Source organism: Arachis stenosperma, chromosome 10, assembly GCF_014773155.1.
Source record: "Arachis stenosperma cultivar V10309 chromosome 10, arast.V10309.gnm1.PFL2, whole genome shotgun sequence".
NCBI classification, from domain to species: Eukaryota; Viridiplantae; Streptophyta; class Magnoliopsida; order Fabales; family Fabaceae; genus Arachis; species Arachis stenosperma.
Genome location: NC_080386.1, coordinates 105,730,553 through 105,741,661, shown reverse-complemented (window position 1 = coordinate 105,741,661; position 11,109 = coordinate 105,730,553). Strand labels below are relative to the sequence as shown.

Below are 11,109 nucleotides of genomic sequence, written 5' to 3'. Positions count from 1 at the left end.
TCAATTGTCTTCCTCATGTGTATAGATCCACCAGCTGAGTGGTCTAAAGACATCTGAGCTTTTTCTGTAAGCCCATAGTAGAAAATGTCTAACTGTACCCACTCTGAAAACATCTCAGAGGGACATTTTCTTAGCATACCTCTATACCTCTCCCAGGCATTGTAAAGGGACTCATTATCCTCTTGTTTAAAGCCTTGGATATCCAGCCTTAGCTGTGTCATCCTTTTTGGAGGGTAAAAATGATTCAGGAATTTGTCTGATAACTGTTTCCATGTCTTTATGCTTGCTGTAGGTTGGTTATTTAACCACCTTTTAGCTTGATCTTTTACAGCAAATGGAAACAGTAATAGTCTGTAGACATCCTGATCCACCTCTTTATCATGTACTGTGTCAGCAATTTGTAAGAACTGTGCCAGAAACTCAGTAGGTTCTTCCTGTGGAAGACCGGAATACTGGCAATTTTGCTGCACTATGATAATGAGTTGAGGATTTAGCTCAAAGCTGCTTGCTTTGATGGGAGGTATACAGATGCTACTCCCATATGCAGCTGTAATGGGGTTGGCATAAGACCCCAGAGTCCTCTTGGACTGATTAATTCCACTTAAGTCCATAATGGACAAAAGGGAAATGAGAATGATTGCAAAGAGATAAATTTTGTTTATTTTTTTTTTTTGAAATAACCGAAAAAAAAATAAAATAAAAAGAAATTTAAATAAAAAAAATTCGAAAATCAAAAGGGAAAATGAGATCAAAGCAATTTGAGAACTGAATCAATTAGTAAAAAAAAGATTTTGAAAACAGCAATTAAGAAGATATGATTGAAAAAATTTTTTTTTTGAAAAAGATTTGATTCTTAAAAAGAGGAAAGAGAAAAACAGCAAAAAGACACCAAACTTAAAATTTTTAGAAATCAAACACTAATTTTTTCGAAAATTTTAAGAGAAAAACACAAAGAGGACACCAAACTTAGAATTTTTATGAATCAAAAAGGGACTAAGATTATAAAAAAAAAACGAAAATTTTAAAAGAAAAACAAAAGCATGCAATTGACACCAAACTTAGAATATAAAACTAGACTCAACTAAAAGACTCTAAACCAACAAAAAGAAAACAGTCCTAATCTAAGCAACAAGATAAGCCGTCAGTTGTCCAAACTCGAACAATCCCCGGCAACGGCGCCAAAAACTTGGTGCACGAAATTGCAATAACACTTTTGCAATCCCGCACAACTAACCAGCAAGTGCACTGGGTCGTCCAAGTAATACCTTGCGTGAGCAAGGGTCGATCCCACGGAGATTGTCGGCTTGAAGCAAGCTATGGTTATCTTGTAAATCTTAGTCAGGATATCAGAAATTATCAGGATTGATTGTGAAAAGCAAAAGAACATGTAATGGTTACTTGTATTGCAGTAATGGAGAATGGGTTGGGGTTTTGGAGATGCTCCATCTTCTGAATCTCTGCTTTTCTACTGTCTTCTTCATCAAACACGCAAGTCTCCTTCCATGGCAAGCTCGTGTAGGGCTTCACTGTTGTCAGCAGCTACCTCCCATCCGCGCAGTGAAAGCTAATGCACGCACTCTGTCACAGTACTGCCAATCACCGGTTTGGTTCCCTCCCCTACCGGAATAGAATCACTCTTTTGCGTCTGTCACTAACGCCCAGTAGGTTACAGGTTTGAAGCACGTCACAGTCATTCAATCATTGAATCCTACTCAGAATACCACAGACAAGGTTTAGACCTTCCGGATTCTCTTGAATGCTGCCATCAGGTCCTGCCTATACCACGAAGATTCCGATTAAAGAACCCAAGAGATAACTACTCAATCTAAGATAGAACAGAGGTGGTTGTCAGGCACGTGTTCATAGTTGAGAATGATGATGATTGTCACGGATCATCACATTCATCCGGATTAAGAACAAGTGTTATCTTAGAATGGAAGCAAGCATGATTGAATAAGAAACAGTAGTAGTTGCATTAATCCATCAAGACACAGCAGAGCTCCTCACCCCCAACCATGGGGTTTAGAGGCTCATACTGTGGAAAGAAACGTGTACAAAATGTTATGAGGTCATAAGGTACGGATACAATGTCAAAAGATCCTATAAGTAGTAAACTAGTGTCCTAAGGTTTACAGAAATGAGTAAATGACAGAAAAATCCACTTCCGGGCCCACTTGGTGTGTGCTTGGACTGAGCAATGAAGGAATTTCGTGTAGAGACCTTTTCTGGAGTTAAACGCCAGCTTTCATGCCAGTTTGGGCGTTTAACTCCAAATTTTATGCCAGTTCCGGCGTTTAACGCTGGAATTTCTGTAGGTGACTTTGAGCGCCGGTTTGGGCCATCAAATCTTGGGCAAAGTATGGACTATTATATATTTCTGGAAAGCCCAGGATGTCTACTTTCCAATGCCGTTGAGAGCGCGCCAATTGGGCTTCTGTAGCTCCAGAAAATCCACTTCGAGTGCAGGGAGGTCAGAATCCAACAGCATCTGCAGTCCTTTTCAGTCTCTGGATCAGATTTTTGCTCAGGACCCTCAATTTCAGTCAGAAAATACCTGAAATCACAGAAAAACACACAAACTCATAGTAAAGTCCAGAAAAGTGAATTTTAATTAAAAACTACTAAAAATATACTAAAAACTAACTAAAAGATACTAAAAACATACTAAAAACATTGCCAAAAAGCATACAAATTATCCGCTCATCAGACGGTAAACAAAAGTGCTAGGTGAGAGACACCCCCACCATGGTAAGATCTACCATTTGTACATAGCCATTGAATTCTTCTTTGATTGATACTTGCTCAATACTTGACTTCATGTTTGGTAGCTAGGTATTTGATGAAGTTGTAGCTAGGTTTGATTTCAAGTTTTGTTTCATTTGTTGAGTTCGTTTGGTACTTTATCATGTTAAATAATGCTTCTATAGTGTTTAAGTGGCTGTTTGGAGGGTTGGAATGCTTGAAGTGGTGCAAGAACATTAAAACTTTGAAAAAACACCATTCCGCGCGTGCGCACACCTGGCGCGTACGCGCATATGAAGCATTTTCGACCATCCACGCGGGCGCGCGACATGCGCAGACGCGTGGATTGCAAGAATTATCCCTCCATACATTTTCCAGAAAGTTACGCCCACACTACGCCAACACCGTGCCTGAGGCACAGACCAATCACGCGTGCGCGCACATGGTGTGTACGCACCCTTTTGACAGTCTGCGGATCGACGCGCTAGCGCACCTTGCGTGCGCGCGCCGATCGCCCCTGTGCACTTCTGGTACATTTTCCAGAGAGTTGGGCCACTCTCGCGCCTGCACTGAGCCCCCAGCACACCACCTCTGCCGCGTGCGCACACTAGGCGCCGACGCGTCAATACGCTCGAGATGCAAAGGACGCGTCTGCGCCCATGCCGCACACGCGTCCCTCGTCCTGCAGCAACCTCTGGACCACTTTCCAGAGAGTTGAGCCAATCCCAGGCCCATCTCATGCCTGAGGCATAACCTCATTGCCGCGTGCGCGCACCTGCTGCGCGCGCGCCAACATCCCTGTAGCCAACTTCTAGTACTTCTTCCAGAAAGTTGTGCCACCCCTGAGCCAACCTCGTGCTACCGGCACAAGCATATGGGCGCCTACGCGCATTGTGCGCGCGTGCACCGTTGCCCTATCCCCCTTTCCTGCGCAGGCGCGCACCGTGCGCGCACGCATGATTGTCCGACGTGAATATAACAAGGGAGCACACTTGCTCCCATCATTCTTCTCTCCCCTTTTCTTCTTTCCTCCTCTACTATCCACCACCATTTTTCTTTCCAAACACCCACCTCCCACCATCATCTCCGGCGACCACCCACCTCCGGTGGTCCCTACATTGCTCCCCCTATTCTCCATCACTCCACTCTACAACTTCCTCTCCCATACCCCCTTTCCATCTCTCTCAAGGTACTATACTATGCTTCCCTCTTTCTCTACTTCTTTCTTTTGCTTCTTAGTCAGTTGATTTCACTCTCGTTTAGGTAGTCTTTTTCTTTTTTTTCCTTCCTCTTTTGAGCCCCTCACTTCTTTGGGGTGTTTTTGCTTCTTTTCCAATGAATTCTTCATGGGCACTTAGGTCATAACTTCTTTTGCATTGGTAGATGAGATGTGTTGCATGATTTTCTTACAACCATTGTGCATTGTAGTGATTAATATTAGTTTGTGGAATGTTACATTGCTCCCCCTCACCTATTTGCATACTACAAAAAGGATGCATGCCAAGTGTTTGAGGAAAAGCATACGTGATTTTTTTGAGCTCATTGTAATTCATTGCTTCTTAACTATGTGCTTTCTCCCAATACCTTAGTCACTTTTGGGTGCACCCTGATATTCTACAATCTACCCACTCACCTTATCATAATTTGCTTTCCACTATTCGTATTTGTGGGTATATGCTTCTCATGCCTTTTACTTGCATGCCTACACTACCCCTATACCACATGCCAGTGATTTGCCTTGCTTGTCGAATGTTATCTTAGTTACATGTTGCAGCTGTCGTGTAATAAGGATACCCATTTTCTCACGACACAATTTCTCACTTGCATGATCCCATTTATTCACACTTCCTTGGGTTTGATGTCATCTCCTTTCTTTACTATCGCAGGATGGTCATCAAAAAGGACAAGGAAAAAGCCCCGAAGAAGCCAACCACCAACAGAGCGCGCCAAGAACCAACAGCCAAGCCCCTCCTCAAGAAGGCTAAGGGCCCCGTTGATGCTTTAGAGAAGGACAACCCTCCAAAGGACTCAAACAAGTTCCCTAACCGCTACTGCGAACTTGTTTACTCAAGGATGATTGAGCGAAATTATCACCCAGAGCCCCTTCTAGTCCTACCGGCCCACCTCACTCCGATAGTGATGCCACACATTGACCGGAGGCAATGGAGGTTCCTCTTAAGGCAACCAAAGGAGGTCAATTTATCATGGGTGGTGGAGTTCTACTCCAACTACCACTCACTCCTTCTCACATCAATCTTTGTGCGCCGAAAGCAAGTGTCAGTCACGGTGGAAGCCATCCAAGGAGTACTTCAGATTGGACCATTGGCGGATGGATATGACGCCTATCAAGAGGTCTTGTCAGCATGCAACGAACGTGAGTTCGATTGGAGCGCGATCCTCCGCGTAATAGCATTACCCGAAGCATCTTGGATTCGGGGAACCATAAAGCAAAGACCAAAGGGTTTAGATGCACGTTTCCTCACTCAAGAAGCCGCAGCATGGGCCCAAATCCTAGCTCACTACGTGCTTCCGAGCACCCATGGGTCATCCATTACCGCCGAGCTTGCCTTATTGGTATGGTGCATCCTAACCGAGAAACCAGTCGACATTCTGCATGCCATTCGCCAATCCATGGGGCTCATTCATGTTAAGAGAAACTTACCCCTCCCCGCTATGGTGACCGAATTAGTAGCGGCAGCTGGTGTCCACCGAGAGGCTAAGGATAGGAGGACCTCGATCCCGGTCGAGGGCGATGTTATTCCGACCAAGAGGTGCCTCAAGCCTCCGGAAGTCACCAAGGACCTTGGATTGACCACCCCAATTCGCAACACCACTACCACATCCGCACCACAAAAATCAGCCACCCAACGCCTTGAAGACCTTCACAAGAAGTTTGACCGTTATCAAAGGCGTAACCAGCGCCGATATGCTCACGTGAAGAAGCTTCTAAGCATTGTCACCCCACCTATGGAGGAACCAGATATCTCTACATCCACCGCAACTTCAAGCGGAAATAGCGATGACAACAGAGATGAAGGACACTCGAGACTCGGCCACCCATTGCACATCACCTATAGCACGGAGGACTGTGCTAAGTTTTAAGTGTGGGGAGGTCGGCTGACCGATCTTCGTAGGTAAAACTCGAATAAATTTTTTCTTTGAACTCCTTTGTAGTTAGGATAGGTTGCATGATTAGGTTTTCTTTGACACCATTTGCATGATAAATTTACTTGGTTGGAATAATGAAACTCTCTCTTAGGAAACTAATACTTTGGGGCAACCTTGACATTGCCAATTTTGAATATTTTGATGCTAAAACTTGCTTGAAGAATTGTATTTTGGAACATGGATTTTGAGTTAAGAACACAAGCTAGTGAGCTTTGAGCCTTGTTTTGTGGCTACATCTTACAGTCACTTATTCTCCTTCTTGTGTGCAATTGTTTTCTCTCTATAAGTGTGATCCTTGCTTTGTTTGAGTCTATATGTCCATTATTCCTTGTATTCATACATTTATATGATTGAGGCCATCACTTCATTAGCTCACTTACCAAATAGCCTTACCCTTTATCTCCCCTTGTTAGCAAATTTGAGCCTATGCTTAACCCACTTGTTCTTTAAATTAGCACATTACAAGCCTAGAGCGGAAAACAATAATTGTCCCTCTTTGGATCCTTGATTAGCTTAGGCGAGTGTGTGTGAGTATCATTCAAATGTGGGAATCTTGGGACATTGGGTAAATAAAAGGGTAGTTTTATATTTTTATTGAAAATATTGGGAATTGGGTACATGCTCATGTATTGATCAAATGTATAGACCTTATGCATTGACGCTCTTGAATATAAAAAAAAAAGAAAAAAAAAAGAGAAGAAAAAGAAAGGAATAAAAGGGGACAAAATGCCCCAAAGCAAAGTGTAGCTCAATAAAATCAATGCATGAGTGTTGTGAATTGGAAAAGGGATACATGAGTATGTGAAAAGTGAAGAATGGGTAGTTAGGTTAGCTTTGCAATTGTATAGGACGTCATAGGCTAGGTGGGGAGCTCAAGCTTATCAAGGATTCAAAATTTCAAGCTCACTTAGCCAAATATGCATCCTACCTTGACCCTAGCCCCATTACAACCTAGAGACAAGACCTCATGATATTTGTACACATGCATGGAATAAATGTTGATTGTTAGATGGAGAACAAATCTTGGAAAGCATGATTAGGAGAAAATTGAGAGAATCAACCCTAAACACTTGAGCGAATAGAGTGTAAACACTTCCGGTGAGGGTTCGAAGGCTCTAATTCTTGTTCCCGGCTCTCACGAGCGTTCTTCATGCAAAATTGCGTATGTTGCACTTGATGACTGAAAATTGGTAAGTCCCATGTATTGGCCACTATCTTACCCTATATGCTTGAATGTATCTTAGGAAGGTTGATTTGTTCCTAACCAAGTAGAGAGTAGCACTAGTCATAGTTGCATTCATGTAAGTAGGTTGCACCTCATGAGTCTTATACCTTTATGATCCCTTGGTCTTTTGCATTTTTCTAAGCATGAGGACATGCTATAATCTAAGTGTGGGGAGGTTGATAAACCCCAATTTTAGGGTTTTTCTTGTATCGATTTCAGGGGTTTTATCGACGATTCCACGCGCTTTTCATATAAAAATATACAGCTTTGTGTTTCTTCCCTAGTTTTTTCCTCATGGATGAAAACATGCTTATTTTGTACTAAACTAGATATATTTCTATTCTTCTATTGGTGCCATTTGATGTCGTGACCTGTGTGTTAAGTGGTTTCAGAATATAGGGCATAGATGACCCGGAGGAGGGAAGGAAAGTGGGTGCAAAAGAGGGGAGCATGAGAAATTGAGCCTTGGGAACTTCAGCAAGGGCGCGTGCGCGTACTTGGCGCGTCCGCGTGGATTGCGCAGCCAGAAGCCAAAGTCAGAGGCTAAGCTACGAGCCGGCACGTGTAGCGGCTAAGCCATGACCCCCATGGGCGCGCACGCGTACGTTACGCTTCCGCTCTCATTGCAAGGTGCCCCAGTGGCGCGCACGCGTGCTTTGCACGAGCGCGCCGATGCTCGAACATGAATTTTTTTAGGAGTCACGTGACCTAGGCGTGGAGACCGTTGGAGATCCCATTTTGGGAAGTGCCTTAGCGGGAAAAGCTTAAAAAGATCAGGGGTTGAAGGGTTAAAGGACTTTTAGCTCATTTTTACATTTGTTCTAGATTTTTCTCCTTGTGGTAGTTACACTCTTGGGTAGGGAGAGAGACTCCAAGCTCTCATTAGGGTTCATCTTCTTCAATTTCTGAATTCTCAATCACTCTTTGGTGAGATCCATTGCAATTCTCAATTTACTTTGTTCATCTTATAGATCTTCTTCTCTAATCTCAATTAGTGCTTGTAATTGCTCAATCCTCATAGATCCTAGATTCAACTTTGTAGTTTTGGATTCTATCAATTTCTTGAGAAGTTCATTTCTATTGTTATCCTTTGTTGATTGTTGTTAATTTCTTGTGTTGAAGCACTTTTAATTCTAATTTCTTCTCATTCTTATTATGTCTTTCATTCTTGCTCATCAATTGTTTGATAAAATGCCAACACTAGTTATGGAGTGAAAGTTTCTTACTTGGCATAGGGTTTGGATCATTACAAAGAGTTGAATAGTTTATGTCAATTGTTGATTGGGAATTAGGAATTGCTAATTGACTTGGAGTGCACTAAAGCTAGATTTCTCTAGGGTAAAACTAGGACTTGTGACTCAAGTTAGTTAATCTCATTTGACTTTTCTCTATACCTAGGGGTCAACTAAATGAAGCAAAGCCTAATTGTTATCATCATTGAGGAAACTATAATGATAGAATTTCTAATGCCAACCCTAGGCCAAGTCTTCTAATATCGATAGTTTGTCAACTATTCTTGCTAAACTCTAAAAGAACCATAACAAAGCTTCCTAATCAATAATATGCATTCTCTAGCAATTCCAAGGGAGGACGACTCGGGAGACTAGTACTCTCGGTTATAGATTGTAGGATTGTTTGATGCGGAGTTTAAATGTTGATTAGACTATACTCACGATTATATTCATTATTGAATTCTAAATCGGCATGCTAAATTTCGTTTATAAGAGCCTCAGATTCCCATGGTTCCTCATTAGGGAACTCATTGGAGGCCAGTGGACGTCCATTGAGGTCTTCCTCAATGGCGATCACTGCCTCTTCCTCCTCTCCAAGTTCGGCCATGTGGGTCATGTTAATGGCCTTGCATTCTCCTTTTGGATTCTCTTCTGTATTGCTTGGAAGAGTACTAGGAGGGAGTTCAGTAATTTTCTTGCTCAGCTGTCCCACTTGTGCCTCCAAGTTTCTAATGGAGGATGTTGTTTCAGTCATGAAACTTTGAGTGGTTTTGATTAGATCAGAGACCATGGTTGCTAAGTCAGAGTGGCTCTGGTTAGAGTTCTCTGTCTGCTGCTGAGAAGATGATGGAAAAGGCTTGCCATTGCTAAACCTGTTTCTTCCACCATTATTATTGTTGAAACCTTGTTGAGGTCTCTGTTGATCCTTCCATGAGAGATTTGGATGATTTCTCCATGAAGAATTATAGGTGTTTCCATAAGGTTCTCCCATGTAATTCACCTCTTCCATTGAAGGATTCTCAGGATCATAAGCTTCTTCTTCAGATGAAGCGTCCTTAGTACTGCCTGGTGCAGCTTGCATTCCAGACAGACTTTAAGAAATCATATTGACTTGCTGAGTCAATATTTTGTTCTAAGCCAATATGGCATTCAGAGTATCAATCTCAAGAACTCCTTTCTTCTAATTCGTCCCATTGTTCACAGGATTCCTTTCAGAAGTGTACATGAATTGGTTATTTGCAACCATTTCAATCAGTTCTTGAGCTTCTGCAGGCGTCTTCTTCAGATGAATAGATCCTCCAGCAGAGCTATCCAATGACATCTTGGATAGTTCAGACAAACCATCATAGAAGATACCTATGATGCTCCATTCAGAAAGCATGTCAGAAGGACACTTTCTGATCAATTGTTTGTATCTTTCCCAAGCTTCATAGAGGGATTCACCTTCCTTCTGTCTGAAGGTTTGGACTTCCACTCTAAGCTTACTCAATTTTTTGAGGTGGAAAGAACTTTGCCAAGAAGGCATTGACTAGCTTTTCCCAAGAGTTCAGGCTTTCTTTAGGTTGTGAGTCCAACCATATTCTAGCTCTGTCTCTTACAGCAAAAGGGAATAGCATTAGTCTGTAGACCTCAGGGTCAACCCCATTAGTCTTGACAGTGTCACAGATTTGCAAGAATTTAGCTAAAAACTAATGAGGATCTTCCAATGGAAGTCCATGGAACTTGCAATTATGTTGCATTAGAGAAACCAATTGAGGCTTAAGCTCAAAGTTGTTTGCTCCAATGGCAGGGATAGAGATGCTTCTCTCATAGAAGTCGGGAGTAGGTGCAGTAGAGTCACCCAGCACCTTCCTTGCATTGTTGGCATTGTTGTTATTTTCGGCTGCCATGTCTTCTTCTTGTTTGAAGATTTCTGTTAGGTCCTCTACAGAGAGTTGTGCCTTAGCTTCTCTTAGCTTTTGCTTCAAGGTCCTTTCAGGTTCAGGGTCAGCCTCAACAAGAATGCTTTTGTCTTTGCTCCTGCTCATATGAAAGAGAAGAGAACAAGAAAATATGGAATCCTCTATGTCACAGTATAGAGATTCCTTGAGGTGTCAGAGGAAAAGAAAAATTAGAAGGAAGAGGTAGAAGAATTCGAACATATCTAGAAAGACAGAATTCGAATTGTGCATTGAGGAGGAGTGTTAGTCCATAAATAGAAGGATGTAAGAAGAGGGGAAGAAATTTTCGAAAATAAATTAAAAAGATTTTAAAAACATTTTGAAAAAAATACTAATTGATTTTCGAAAACTAAGAGTGGAAAAGAAATCAAGTGAATTCTGAAAAAGATTTTGAAATTAGAAATTAAAAAGATATGATTGAAAACTATTTTGAAAAAGATTTGATTAAGAAGATATGATTGAAAATATGTGGTTTTAAAAAGATGTGATTGAGAATATATGATTTGCAAAACAATTTAAAAAGATTTGATTTTGAAAATTAATGACCTGCCTAACAAGAAAGATATGATTCAGACATTAAACCTTTCTCAACAGAAAAGGCAACATACTTGAAATGTTGAATCAAATCATTAATTGTTAGCAAGTATCTTTGAAAATGGAAAGAAACTGATTTTGAAAATATATGATTGAAAAGATTTGATTTGAAAAAGATTTGATTTTGAAAAATTTTAAAAACTTAAAAAAAAATTGAATTAAAAACAAAATCTTCCCTCTTGTGCCATCCTGGCTTTAAACGCCCAGA

General features: G+C 41.5%; 1 non-coding gene across 1 annotated transcript; it reads left to right on the top strand.

Moving 5' to 3' along the window:
• The first annotated feature begins 9,742 nt into the window (after positions 1-9,742).
• On the top strand, positions 9,743-9,850 carry LOC130958739 (small nucleolar RNA R71). The gene has a single exon (XR_009077845.1). It is a non-coding gene; the product is annotated as a small nucleolar RNA R71 (small nucleolar RNA).
• Positions 9,851-11,109: the final 1,259 nt, after the last annotated feature.